Below are 16,079 nucleotides of genomic sequence, written 5' to 3'. Positions count from 1 at the left end.
ACTACAACCAGATCATGACTTAGGCCATACAGAATGTTAGACCTTCTTGTACAAATCTACTTTTCCAGGCTGTACTTTATCCCCGTTTTTTCAATTTTTTTCCTTAAACAGTTTTGACACATATAGTCAGTTTCCTTTCAATAACTTCTGTTTTATCTATATACTTCTTAGAGAGTAGTTCTCTCTAATGATTGTATCATCTTAAGGATATTCTGACAACTGCTACAGATTAGACTGATACTTATTTGTTATGGACCAACTGTGTCTTCCCAAAATTTGTATGTTAGAATCTTAACCATCAAGGTAATGGTATTAGAAGAGGAGGCCTTTGGAAGGTGATTACGTTATAAAGGTGGAGACCTCATCAATGGGATCACTGAAACAAAAGATAAGTAATTTCTTTTTTCAGCCGTGTGAAGATACAATGAGAAGACAGCTGTGTGCAAACCAGGAAGAGTTCTCTCACAGATGCAAGATTTGCTGGCACCTTGACTTGAACTTCCCAGCCTCCAGAACCATGTGAAACAAATGTTGTTTAAGCCACCGAATCTATGGTATTCTGTTATAGCAGCCAGAACTTATTAAGATGCTATTTTTACATAGCATTCTCAACTATGATGTCATTTGCTATTTCAAAGGTGGGTGGGTATGGCATATCACCATTGAGAGACATTGCATACACTGCCAGATGAAGCTCAGTGTTTTCGCCTCCTAATGTGAAACATTCTACAGTTATGCATCACTTAGATTGAATGAGGAATCCTGTCTTTCATCATTCATTTTACTTGACCCAACTGATGAGAGAAATTGTATTTCTGACTACTCCAGTGAAAATTGTCCATATTGTTATTTTGTTGTTGTTGTTGTTAAATTATGTATGGACTCAAGAGGCCATGAAATATAATCCACTGAGATAATCATGATTAAGAAGTGTTTTATTCAATTAGAGTTGTTTTCATTGTGACCTCTGGGGAGGAATATTATAAAACCCAATTTAGAATTATTTTTCTGAAACAACTTAGCTGAGCAGTGACTACATTTCAGTATCTGCTTCTCAAAGGAGTGGCTGAACTCCTGAAAATCTTTCATCATGTTCTTGCTTTCTTACTAGGAGTTTAATTCTCTCTGTAGGTAAGTTCAGTTTAGAATTTATTTTTTCAGAGATGTCAGCAATTTATTTTGTATTATTCGATCTTATAAGATAATCATGGAGTATTATTGTTGCATAAGCATACAAATTCAAGAATAAGATGAGTGCACTTCTCAGTAAGGATTTTGGTCTCTGCACTGTGCTTGGTGAAAGTGTTGTGTATATAGATGAAAGAGAGGTGACAGCATGACAGATCCTGAAGGTAAACTGACTGGGATTTCAAATTTTAGTTATATCACTTACTGATTTTTTAAACTTAGAGAATTTACTAACATTTATCTGCTTTGGTTTAATTACTTTCTAAATGGATTAGAAAATTCCCTGTGCCTCAATTTCTTCATCCATAATGCACAATGTAGGTTAATCTTTATATTGTGAGTTAGTGATTGGTTTGTTGGGAAAAATAAATGAATTTTAAAAACAGTTGTTAAAATTGCTTGTCACGTGGTAAGAACATGCATTATTCTCTATTTTATCTCTGTTGTAATTTTAGTATCTATGCCAAACCTATATCTGCAAAGTTATTTGATTTGTGTGTGTGTATGTACAGACACACTTAAAAAAAGGCATTAGGTTGTTGAGTAGAAGTAAGGATGTTACAATGTATTTGGGGATTGAAACACACACACACACAATCACACACACAGATCATTATATATAGAAATACACAGCTTTGAGAAAATATTTTTCTATAATTTATCGGGAAGAAGACATCTAATTCTACGACCCAGTCCAAAATATTTTTGATGTTTACCTTCAAAACAGTGAGATATAGAGATGTCTTTATTTTTTTGAAGAAAGATAATTTTTCTATAATGTAATCATACTGGAAAGGTTGTATGAGCTTTTTGATTAATAAAATGAGCCTTAACAATATCAAAGCAAAAATTGCACTAGGCAAAGTAAAACAGGAAAGGAACACTTTATTTAAGGGTATTGCAAAGGGAGAGAGAGACCAGACACAGTCTGAACTCACCTCCACTGAAACAAAAAGCAGAAGGGTTTCTGAGGGCTGGGCAGGTAGAAATTGTAGGCCCACTGCATTGTTTGCTAATTGGCCTCACCGAAAGGAAAATTAACCTTTCTTGTATCTTCATTGCAGGTGAGTTGTACATCACGGAGGAAGTCACCCACCAAACATAGGCTCCTACCATCCTTCAGAGAGTGGGAGACAGGGGTACTGTCATCCTTAGTAATTACATTTCAAAAGAATGATTTCCTTGAGAAACATAGTCCTAAATTGTAAAACTGGCAAAAGGCTTTTAGAAACATTACCTTTTACAGGGCACAGAAAGAATGTACAATCGCAGGTTTTATAAAGTAAATGCTCGAAGAAAAAAGGAAGTCAGGAGCACACAGTCATGTAAAAGATTGTCCAACGTTTAGTCAAGCTGAGGGAAATGTTAAGACCATCTTTTGTTTATAATTTATAAATCTGACTATTTTAAAATTTAAACAAAACAATACAAAACCAGGATCATTTTGGACAAATAACCTCCCTTTCCCTCAGCACACTTATCTGTGAAATGGAGATTTTAATATTTGATTCCTTTGATTAGTTGTGAGGTTTTAATTAAATGGTATAGCCAAACACTTTGCAGGCTGGAATATTATTTCTCAATCAATACAAGAGCTGTTACTTTTATCATTTGCATTATTTTTCCTCCATGGTACAATTTAATTTCTCTATACAATGTCAATCTACCACTCTGAAAAGCTGACTCAATAAGTATTTGAAAGGAAAATGAAAAAAATATTAACCAGGTGTTCTGGCAATAAGCAATACCACTATTATCATCATACTAGTTAATTACTGAAACAGTGGAGGCTCTGTTCTGAAAAAAAAAAAAAAAAAAATTATTGACTTCAATAACATTAAAATCTGATTTGAACAAGGATATAAAAATATGATGTCATAAACATTCTTTTCACATTTAAATACAGGTACATGTTCCCATTCAAATGAAATCTGTTTTAATAAATAATTGTTATTTTCCTTATTATTATATTTTTGACACTAGGAGATATTGAATACCAAATCTTAAAACTGTTAAGGCAAATGAGGATTTTCTATATCACCATCTGCTCTTTGCAATGTTTGTAGTTCCAATGTTAATAGTCTAATTCGTTAAACAACAACAAAAACTCCATGTAAATGTGGTGTTAAATTAATGGTACCAGTCTTATGAGGTAACTAGATGAGTAAAATATGTTCTCTTTTTGAAAAATAGTTCTGGCTCTTTGCTGGAAATTACCTCTTTTAAGAAGCCAGATGGTGAGTGGAAAAAGTAATTTAATTTAAAAAGCATAAAGTGTATTTAAACATAGGATTGGAATGAATATTACATATATTTATATATTTATATGGTTGAACATGTTTAAGAGCTTTTACACTACTTCTAGCTGAAAATTATACAGAATGGATCATTAAAGAAATATAATAAGGATCATCCTGATTATATAGATCATCCTGCTAGAAGTATATCATTTAGCCCAGGGTATATACAAATCTATACGGACAAGTAATAAAATCTTATTATTCTCAACTGGAAATCTTCGTTCTCTGAACATATTTTATGTGCTCATTTTACAGACCCACCTAGAGATATTGTTTCTAAGTATGTCAAATATAATCCACACATTTGTATGTCAAATGGTCATTGGTGACTACTCATATTTTTTCTGGGATTCGGTGCTTATGACATGTCAACCATGAGTCTATGTCAGTGAATATTTTCCAAGAAATTTTCAAGTATCTACTAAGCTTTAAAGATTATTTTAATAAGACAACTATTTTCTGTACATTTGATTCTTTTCAGAATCGTATATTAGGTTATTTAGGAGGAACATATAATCGCTATGGTAGGTAAAATAATGACCTCCCAGTGTTGTCCTAATGGCTGAAATATGTGAATAAGCAACTATATACGAAAAAAATATATCTTGTACATGTGATTAATACCTTGAGATAAAAAAATCTTTAATAATTTGGATGAGTCAGAGAAAGAAATGTGATGATGTGATATGAGCAGAGGTCAGATAACATATGGCCATGGGCCAAGGAATAAAAAGGTAGCATCTGAAAACAGGAAAAGACAAGGAATCACATATCTATTTAAAGCCTACAAAAGGGACAGTCCTACTGACACCCTGATTTTAACTGAATGATATATCTGATATATAGAACTCAATATAGTTGTGTTGTTTTAAAGCACAGTTTATTGGTAATTTACTACAACAATAATAGGGAAATAGCATAAACTGTATCCTCCAAATTGTGTGGACTACTCATGTAGACAGAAATTACAATCTGAGAAACGCATGAAACAAATTCTATAATATTCAATGGGGAAAGGGTTGTGATAAAAAGTCATTAAGGTCTTTTGAAATATACTGCTTGAATGGTATAGATTTTTAAGTCATAATGTGAAAAATTAAAATTAAAAATGTTTAAACTGAATATCTCTTCATATTAGCAAATTTCACCAAAACTTGCTACCTATTATGCCATTGCATTGCTGCCTCTTATGGCATTACATCTCCCAACTAGCCTGCTGGTGTCCCAAATTGTAACTCACAAGTGCTCATCAACATCCTTATTTTAAATTTGTTGTCAGGAGTTCTCTTCAGTGCCTTCTGTCCAAAAAGCCACTTGAATTCTGAACGCTACTCATAACTTGCACAATAGCCCTAATGCCATTGCTAAGGATTCTGGTCCTCAGTACTACCCAGTCAAAACATAAAACAAAAAGCTACCATGACTGCCACCACTGACAACAGGGATTGAGTAGCAAAATTCAAGTTGTATTCCACTGAGATCCCGCAGTGCCAGGGCCACATAACCACCATTCGTTTCTAACTCCTGCACTTTGTCACTTGCCAAAAACTGAGTGAAAATATCTCATTCAGCTGTTGGCTTCCATCCTATCTGTATAGTTAGGAGTTCACAGAGCAGGAAGAAAAGGAATTATCTAACATAAATCCCAGGTTCAAGAGATTCTTCTGCCTTAGCCTCCCGAGTAGCTGGGATTACAGGCATGCGCCACCACATCCAACTAATTTTTGTATTTTTAGTGGAGACGGGGTTTTGCCATGTTTGCCAGGCTGGTCTTGAACTCCTAACCTCAGGTGATCCACACGCTTCTGCCTCCCAAAGTGCTGGGATTACATGCCTGTGTCACTGTGCCCGGCCTTAAACTCATATTTTTTATATAAATTAAATCGCTGGTTTTCTAATTTTAATTATAATAAGTTTACCTGCAGAAAATCAATATTTTAAGAAGAAAAAAGAAGCTGAATATAGTACCAAATATTATGTATATATAATGTTTTAATATCACAGGAAGCTTTCAACACAATCGGAGCTTGTGGATGGAAGAGCCCTGAGAAAAGGCAACTGCAGTAATGGAAAATGGCATTTTGAAAGCTTGATTTGGCTAAGTATTAGAAAAGGGAGAGATACTGGCAGGATTTTCGGGATAAAATTTCAGCTAGGAAGCAGAGAAGCTAACATAGCTTTTGGCCATCTTACAGCCTGGAGAAATAATAAAAAGAGTTTGGGTCTACCAAGATTTCCAGGATTTCCAAGATTCCTAGAGAAAGAGAGTATAAATAAGTCAGCTCAGGATTGCATTTTCTTCCATTTGAGAAACTTGCTGAATGAAGTCTTAAGCTGCACCAGAGACCAAGACATAGGTAAAAGGCTCGTAAAAGACAGTAGATTTTAGCAGAGGATTTTAGTATTGTAAAAGTGAAATTGAAAGCCCACCAAGAATGAGAGTTTCTAGCAGATATAGCAGGTCTGTAGTTTGAGAGTGCAAACAGGAGGTAGTCATTGACTCTGTAATGACTGTCACCAACTACAACTTCTACAACTTTTTCTTTTTTTTCTTCTTCTTCTTACTGGATTATCTGACCTGACCTCACTCCTGACCCACTCCAGATCTCCATAATTTCTATAAATGATATCTTCTTTCCCATTATAAATTTCTAAATGCAACAACAAACTGAATTAAGAAAAAAGACAAAAGAAACACATACACAGATGAGCTAGTTACTGCAGTTTTAATAAACATTAAAACATCTATAATTAAATATGTTAAGAAAATATATAGTACAGTTGAGAAATTTCCCTCAAAGAACAGAAGTTATTTTTAAAAATAACTGAAGACATAAAATGGAAAAAAATGTGACAGTTGAAATTAAAGATTTAACAAAGAGAAGTTTAAAAGCAAACCAGAGACAACAAAGCAGAGGAGCAGTGAGTACAAAATAAGAACACAGCCAGGTTAACATATATATTGGGCAAAAAAGATAGAAAAAAATCAAAAAGGAACAGCAATCTTACAGACAAAGGGCTCCATCAAGTTTAATTACAGTGCCTAAAAGGAAGAAAAAAGAAAATGAGGTAGAAGCATTATGTGAAGAGGTATACGCCAATAATTTTCCAAAACATATGAAATACTTCAAGCCAGGTATTCATAAATCAACAATATATTCAAGCAGTGTGAATTCAAAGAAATCAATATTTAGATCCATTATAATAAACATGCTGAAAATAAAAACCCAAAGAGAAAATTTTTAAGGCAGTTAAAAAAATATTGTCTTAAATGTAGCAAAATAAGAAAGGGTAAGTGATTGATAAAAAAATGATATAGCCTGGGTGACAGAAGGGTGAGACTCTATCTCAAAAAAGAAAAAAAAAGAGAAACAAAGTATTGTTCAAATGATGAATAAATTTTAAGTGTAAAACTTTATAATCATCAAAAATAATCTTGAAAGTGAATATGATAATGATGGCTTATTTAGTTTTAAATAAAAAAATAAAAAGAATTGATTAATAATTAGTTATGGGGTGAAAGGATAGAGAGGTAATATGATAAAGCAAATACAGTAAAATGTTCATGATCACATCCAAGTAATGGCTATCTTTGATATCACTGTCAAAATCCGTTAACATTTGCTTACATTTTAAAACATTAATAATAAAATATTGAAAAAAGATGAATCATAAATTCCATCCCAAGAGATGAAAACATCTGAATATGAAAACATTTATTATGAAAATAAAATATTTCACTATATTTAGTTCTCAAGAAAATATTTAAAATTCCAATGAGATACCACAGAACATGCCCACACTGCTAATTGAATTTTGAGTTAGTTCACCTAGTAGTAATATGGAGTTATGACTATTACATTGTACTTCCACTTCTAGGTATGTGCAACATCAATATTATTCATATATGTTAATACTGTAAACTAGCCAAATGAATACATATTTCATCACTTGTTGAGAGCAAATGGCCATGAGCTATAATTTCTCAATGAATATATATATTCATGCACATGTATGTAGTAATGCCTTTTCAAAATACATTCCCTTCATAATATAAATCTTTTCCTCTTCCACTTTTTGAATACTGGCAATAGTGAATTGTTATTTCTCAAAGGATCATGCTTTTTTTTATTACCCCATGTTTCTAGTGAGGAAAACAAGGCTTAGGGAGATTACATAATTTGCTCAAGTTTATATAAATTGGCCAGATGATGTAGCTCACACCTGTAATCATAAAACTTTGGGAGACTGAGGCAGGAAGATCACTGGAGATTAGGAGTTCAAGACCAGCCTGGCCAACATGGTGAAACCCTGTCTCTACTGAAAATACAAAAGTTGGTTGGGCATGGTGGCAGGCACCTGTAATCCCTACTACTCGGGAAGCTGAGGCACGAGAATTGCTTGAACCTGGGAGGTAGAATTTGCAGTGAACTGAGATCCTACCACTGCACTCCAGCCTGAGTGGCAGAGCAAGACCCTGTCAAAACAAAACAACAACAACCACAACCACAACAACAACAGCAAAAAACTTACATAAATTACAGGTGGTTGTAAATCCATCTAGTTTCAGCTAATGCTTACCATCTGCTATGCACCAAAACATTTTACATTCATTAACTCATTATAAATCACAGAAAAACAGCTAATGATTTATCATAGTTTATGTATTTAATAACAAATGGTACCCAATCACAACTACACTACTTTTATCAAGCCCACATGTCAATAGCAATAGTAACAAAATGACTTGGCAGTGTTTTGTGACAGGAAAGTTCAAGATTCTTAACAAAGATAGAAACTCACAATGATTTCTACTTTAACCCACAAATGTCACAAAGTTTGTTAAATTTCCTTTCAAGGGTCTAGTTTCCTTAATTTTTCCCCAGTACACGAAATAGCATCCTAATATAATATTTTGTTAATCTAAATGCCAATCAGATCACGTTTTATCTGACATTTAATCTAAATGCCAATCAGATCATGTTGTTAAATGTTATCCGTTCAGTCATTGTTGTTGTTGTTTTGGTTATTGTTATTTTATCAAATATGATTCCAAAACTCTATCTCAGTTTTTCTAAAACAGCAGCTCTGTAGATGGCTGTTTATGTCATAAACTTAGCAGTATATAATGGTGTCTTATTTTTTTGCTGGTATAGTATCTTTTTACTCTATTAAAAGCAAGAATATTGAGAATTTTGCCTATCTTGATTTATTTCACTTAGAAAAATATATAACCTAACCGTTTGCAGGAAGAATAAATGAATGAGACCAATAATATGTGTGTTACCCCATTCACCCAGGTGATTCATACATATCTAGAAAGTTGCTGGTGAACAGGCTGGAACTGAGAAATTATAGCTCTGGATTTTGTGGTGGGCCACTTCTAAGGTGGCCTCCAAGACTCTTGCCCCCTTGGTGTATATTTCCCTCCCATTGACTGTGTTAAGGACCTACAAATAAGAGAGGATTTTACTTCCCTGACTAGCTTATGTTATATGACAACAGTGAAGAGATTTTGAAAATAAAATTGAGGTCTCAAATATGTTGATTTTGAAATAATCAAAAAGGAGATTATCCTGGGTAATCTTGACTCAAAAAGGTAAAAACGCTTAAAAGTTGGACTGGATGCCTACTCAAAAAGACCATAGAGAACTGAGATCCTTTTGTTTACTTTGAAAAAAATAAGCTACCATATTGTGAAAGTATCTATAGAGGGCTACCTGCAAGCAACTCTGGGATCCTTACGAGCTGAAATCAGCCTCTGAGTGACAGCCAACAAGAAAGTGAAGCCCTCAGTGCTACAACCACATGAACCTGAATTGTACAAATAACCACATGAGCTTGGAGGAGGACCCAGAGATGCAGAAATAAACTCAGCCTGGTGGATGCTTATATTTAAGCCTTGTGAGATGCCAATGAAAGGATTCTGCTAATTCACACCTGCAATCCTCACTAACAAAACTGAGATTTAAAAAGTATGCTCTTTTAAGCTTCTCAGTGTGTTGTAAATTGTTACATAGCATAGAACACTAATACAAGGTACTCAAGAATTGATCTTTGATTATTTGATTGTGGTATTCTATAGAGTACCTTAGACTTAAGAATAAAAGCCCTGTTTAAAGTCTTGTATTTCTTCAACAGTAGACCACCATACATACTCTAAATTATTGAGCTACTCAGCTTTTTTTTTTTTTTTAGATGGAGTTTCACTCTTGTCACCCAGGCTGGAGTGCAATGGTATGATCTTGGCTCACTGTAACCTCCGCCACAGGTTCAAGTGATTCTCCTGCATCAGCCTCCTGAGTAACTGGGATTACAGGCACCCGCCACCATGTCCTAGTTTTTGTATTTTTAATAGAGATGGGGTTTCACCATGTTGGCCAGGCTGGTCTTGAACCCCTGACCTCAGGTCATCCACCTGCTTCAGCCTCCCAAAGTGCTGGGATTACAGATATCAGCCACCGAGCCCAGTCCAGCATTTATTTTTTTATAAAAACATTTATGACTACTAAGTTTTTAGGATGCCAAATACTCCTTACCTCAGAGGCATATTCAATGCTTCCCCATTAAGTTCATTGACTCTCTAGTTAGGTTTCTGTTTAGTTTGGTTTGATTTGTTTGTGTGTGTGTTTGTGTGTGTGTATGTGTGTGTGTGTACACGGTTAAAAAAATTCCTCAATTTTAATTTTGTTTAACTTGCTTATAAGAATTGTTAATTTTTGTACATACTCAGTCTATATTTATTAAAATAATCATATTACTTTATTGTTATTATGACAAATTACATTATCATGTAATCATAAATTATCTTTGCATACCTGAAATAAACCCTCTTAGTCATTAATATATTATTGTTTATTATATTTGATTTGCTAATATTTTATTCAGAAATTTTGCATCTGCATTTAAGAAAAAAAATTGTCCCTTTTTTTTTTTTTTTACTTCTATCTTTTTCAAGTTTTAAGAGTAACTTTGTTCTCGACATCATAAAAATAACTTGGAAAGTTTACCTCTTTTGTATTTCCTAGAACATTTTCTGAGTTATTTCATTTTCTCTTAAAATATTTAGAATAAATTACTAATAAATCACCTGATCTTCCATTTTGGGAAGGTTTTAAAGAATGAATTAGTACTTTGGGAGTCCAAGGCGGGCAGATCACCTGAGGTCAGGAGTTCGAGACCAGCCTGGCCAAAATGGTGAAACCCCATGTCTACAAAAGTATGAAAATTAGCTGACCATGATGGCAGGTGCCTGTAATTCCAGCTACTCGGGAGACTGAGGCAGAAGAATCACTTGAACCTGGGAGGCAGAGATTGCAGTGAGCCGAGATCGTGCCATTTTCACTGCAGCCTGGTCAAGAGAGTGAGACTCCACCACAAAAAAAGAACAACTTTTTAAAATTGAAATCAGATAATTCAGATTTTCCATTTTTTCTATTTTTCTACTGTCATCTTGGTAAAGTTAGGCTTATCATCAGTCTAGTTGTGCTTATCAAATAGTCTATCCGTACATATACAGAACAGTTTTTATTTACTATTTCATTGATTTTTAATATTTATTATTCTGTGCTTTCTAATTCGTTTTATTTTTATTTGCTGATTTTTATTAACTTCTGAGATAAAAGTTAAAATTTTTATTTTCAATTATTTTTTCTGTTATGCTAAATATGTTTATGGCATAATCAAGCAGGTGATAATCAAGCTATAGCATAAAACAAGATATTTGTAATGAATATATTGAACAAAGCGTTAATATCCAAAATATATTTTTAAAAAACTACAAACCAAAAAGAAAATTATAGACAACTAATAGAAAAATGTGCAAAAATATGAATAGGTGATTCCAAGAAATAGATTTTGCAAATAGGTAATATAAATAGAAAAAATTGCTCCATCTTATTAGCCTTCAGGAAAATGTAATTTAAAACCATAGTGGCTAACTTGGAAATTGGAAATACTACCCATGTGTCAGGCACACAACAACTGCAGTGCTCCTAAATTGATTGTGGAAGTATAGATTGATGTAAACATTTTTTCATACTATTTCCCAGTATGTAATAAAGTTGAATATATGATCCATTTCTGAGTATATATAGAAAATATATCTCTACTTTTGATCATGCACATACACATACACATGTGCTCAGAGAATTATTTTCATATCCCAAACTGTAAATACTCTAATGCTCATCTAAAGCAGAATGAATATAATATTGCAGTATATTAATAAATCCCTATGGTATGTATCAACAAGAACAAATGAACTTAAACTATACAGCATAGTATCAAAGACTCTCACAAGTATAATATTGAGTCAAAGTAGCCAGGCACAGATAAGATGTAAACGGAAATGTATCTGAGACAAGTTTCAATTAATTTAGAAGTTCATTTTGCCAAAGTTAAGGACATGCCTGGAAGAAAGAAACAGAATCATAGAAAGTCTCAGATCTGTGCCTTTTTATAAAGATGATTTTGAGGCCTTCAATATTTAAATATTCAATATTTAAATAAAGATGAAACGTTGCAAGAGAAAAGGAGCAGGCAAACAGTCAATTATGTAAACCTCTTGCGCTTAACGAATCCTCAATAAATCAACACCTTGTTAAGGTAAAGGGAACACCTATGGAGTAGCTACCTATGGAGATATTTAACTTTGTATCTGTAGCTATCTGCTTAGGTAGAAAAGGAAAGGCACCCTCTTGATGACTTAGCTTTCAGCTTATTGTTTGTCTTTTGGCATAGTGAATTGGAGTCCCAAGTTTTTATTTTCCTTTCACAGGACATGCTGTATGATTCCATTTGTATATAATTTAAATCATGCAAAATTGATGTAAAGAGTTTAAAATTTGGATAGTATTGCTCCCTTGGGTGTGAGTGGAAATTACTGAGAGAAGATCCAGGTGCTTTTGGAGAGTTATCAAGGTATCTTTGTAACTTTGATTTTTCATCTTGGTACCAGTTACATGGTTGTGTTTTCTATGACAAAGTTAATTGAGGCATACTATTATGATTTTTTTGTAGTTTTTAGTACATAAACTTAAGTAAAATGTATAAAATAAGAAATTTGTGGGACACAGGCAAAGAATCCGTAGAGTGAAATTTATATAGCTTATAAATGCAATTTTTAGGGAAAAAGAATGAGAAATTTATGACCTAAAAGACCACCTAAATAGTGAAAAAGAAAAAAAGAAGCAAACTAAATACACAATGATAATGGAGATAATGTTATGTATGTTCTAATTTAAAACAGAAACGAAAGAAAGAAAGAAATAGAATAGAGAAGATCAACAAGGCATTTTCTTCTTCTTTTTTTTTATTTAGAATTTTGTTTGTTACAAATATTGTGCATTTATAAGAGCTAAGCTAGGCTTATTTTGGAATAATTCCAAATCCACCCTTTATCAAATTCATTTGTTTGATACATAGAGAAAAACCCTCTCCTCCTAAATTGTCTTTATTACCACTCCAAGAAGTGGTTGTTAAACATTTCATAGTAGGTAGCTAGATACAGAGAGAGAGAGACAGAATTCTCTAGAATGGGATAATTGTATACTTATTCTACAACTTGTTTCTCATTTATTGATCACATATAACCCCATCACTATAAGTAGTGTATCTACATGTAAAGGAGATATATCACGTTTAAAATGCTTATGGATTCATAAGCACACAAAATGCATTTATCATCTTAGAGGTACAGATCAATAAATTATCACAAAGTCACCACACCTTTGGAAGTAACTATAGTTCACAAAACCTAAAACAGAGGAGATCTTATGTAAAATTTAATTACCAAATTATAGTTGGAAATTAGCAAGAAGGTATTTTCATATTTGATCTTGTAAAGACAAGAAGAAGTTCTCACAGAAAGATCATGCAATTGCCCAGTCTGTTTTATATACTTTCAAGATTAAGTTTTCTACAGCATTTTCTCAAGGATATAATAATGTCTTGTCTCTCTCCACAACTCTCTAGACATTCTGGAAAGACAATTCCAACCCAGCTCTACAAGGCTGAATTGTTATTGATCTTGGAAGTTTTATCATCCAAATTCCTGTGAACTGTAAAATTCAAATCTTGTCACCTTGTGGACTTGAATTGCTTGTGAATGAATGCAAGAGCATTTGAATGCAGCTAACAGCAGTTGTTGAGAAAGTCATCCTTTTCAAGGTAAGCTTTGAATGATTAAAATTTTTCTGTCTCTTCGGATGCAAGGGGAACATCAGGAAGAATGTCTAGGAAGAAGCCACATCATTTACTAAGTCAGCATGGATTGATTCAGCTAGAGTGGTTGTAATTATCCTTTTAGGCTGAATGAGGATACAGCTTTCTCATTACAAAGAGCCTTAAGTTTCTAAACTAGAAGAGGAAAGCATTTGGCCCTGGGGTATGTATCAGTTCACCTGCGAGTAAGACTCAGCCATCTTACCTCTCCAATCAAATTTGTCAGACTCTTAAGATTTTTTCACCTCTGTTACCAGAGTAACTATTCAGAGCCCCTGCTGTTTAGTTCAGCAAAGAAAAGGCAACATTTCAACATTTTTCTGACACAAATTGGAAAGATGTGTAACTCCTGCCTGTATGATCTCAACAGGAGGCCTGGTAAACCAGTAGGCAAACTGTGGTAGTGCAACCAAAAAACACTAGGAGATAACTGAAATGTTCTAATATAAGAAGCTGTCTTTAGAAGATGTGCTACAGTGATGCTACAGTTTGGAATGCACTGCATCACTGTGGTTCAGTAGCAACATTCAATTCGATGAGCATTTTTTTATATATGCATACAGCCAATACACTGACTGTGAAAGTTATAAACAAATGAATTGACATGATCTTTTCACCTCAGGGAACTTGCCCTGCAATGGTGCACATAAGGTATATCCAATCACAGTTAAACTAATTTTTAGTGTGAAAGTACAAAGCATGGAGCAATCAGTTCGGAGTGAAAAATTCTAAGAAACTTCGTAAATGAAATAAAATTTTAGGCGACTCTCTCCCATCTCTTGCAGTAAATTTATAGAAAGGACACCAGAGACCGAGAAAGTAAATGAGAAAAATCACAGACTTCCTTTTCCCAGATATGCTTACAGAAGGGAATAAAGCCTGAATGGCAGAAAATAAAACTGAAAAGGTAGACAGATAATCATTATTTTATACCAGTCTTTCAAATGATTTTATCATAAAGAGAACTAAATAAGTTTATTTGCAAATAGTCTTTCAATTCACAAAAAAGAAATGGATTTGCATTTAAGTTGAAATAAAAATGCCATATTGGCATTAATAATATTGGCTTATTGCTATTATAAAATATTACATTAGATAAAACAATATAAAATTGTTTGGGATGTATAAAACGGTTCAATATCAGAATTTTACATCTTTAAATTAGTAAGTAATATTTTCATGGCATACACTTATTCATTGCTTACTTCATTAATTCATAATTTCTCAAAATTTTTCACATTCATAGACACTTACAAAATTGCTTTTCCCTCTAAATAAGGGGATCCGAGAACAACACGTGCATTTACAGACATATTTCATATGACAGTTGAACATTTTGTGTAGGAGGAAGTGGCTCTCAAGGAGCATTAGGATAGTTAATGTGTATGGTTTCTGAACATGAAGGTATGATTAGACATGTGGCTTTGAATAATTAGCATATCAATTCGTAAGCATTCAGGCCGCACAACATATTCAAATGATACAAACAGTAATAGACCAGAAGACCTCCTGACTCGAATGGCTCCAACTTGAAAATCGAAAGGTTCTGTTATAAAGCCATATCTTTCTTCTCCTTTTTAAGGACATGTTTCTTGTCATGAGATTATTCGAGCTTTGAATGAAGCTGATATTACTATTGATTTTGTTGTTGCTTGACTGATACTTTATTTTCTGAGCCTGTGTGCAACTGATTATATTCTGCTTTGAAACTCAAGATAATTTATATTACTGATTGGTGCCTGTGAAGAAAGCAGAAAATGACATTTTCGCTCATGAAAAGGCATTTCTTCTTTTGGCCTTAGTGAGAAGAAAGACTATTTCTGGTCTAATGTCCGTATAGATTTTAGAAATTTTGAATTGTTTAAAATACAAAGATTTTGTCATATCTAGGGTTAAATATGTGTTTGGAGGGTTTTGTTGTTGTTGTTTGTTTAACTCTTTAAATAACAAATACTTCTGTAGTAAAAACAAAATAACAGGAGGCTGAGGCGAGCGGATCACTTGAGGCCAGAGTTTGAGACCAGCCTGCCTGACATAGTGAAACTCACCTCTACTGAAAATACAAAAAATTAGCTGAGCTTGGTGGCACAGGCCTGTAATACCAGGTACTTGGGGGGTTGAGGTATAAGAATTGCTTGAAACCCGGAGGCGGAGGTTGAGGTGAGCCGAGATTGTGCCACTGCATTCCAGGCTGGGTGACGGAGGGAGGCTCTGTCTCAAAAATAAAAAAGAATAACTGGTCACAATTTCTAGGACCTAATCAAAGATGTCAGAAGAAAAATAATGAGTATTCTTTTTTCCTAAGAACACTTTGTAATGTCAGTTCCACAATAATTTTCTTCAGAAAATATTTTATAGTTTTGTTTT

The sequence above is a fragment of the Trachypithecus francoisi genome, unplaced genomic scaffold, assembly GCF_009764315.1.
Source record: "Trachypithecus francoisi isolate TF-2019V2 unplaced genomic scaffold, Tfra_2.0 Lachesis_group8, whole genome shotgun sequence".
In the NCBI taxonomy this organism is placed as follows: Eukaryota; Metazoa; Chordata; class Mammalia; order Primates; family Cercopithecidae; genus Trachypithecus; species Trachypithecus francoisi.
This window is presented reverse-complemented; position numbering follows the sequence as displayed.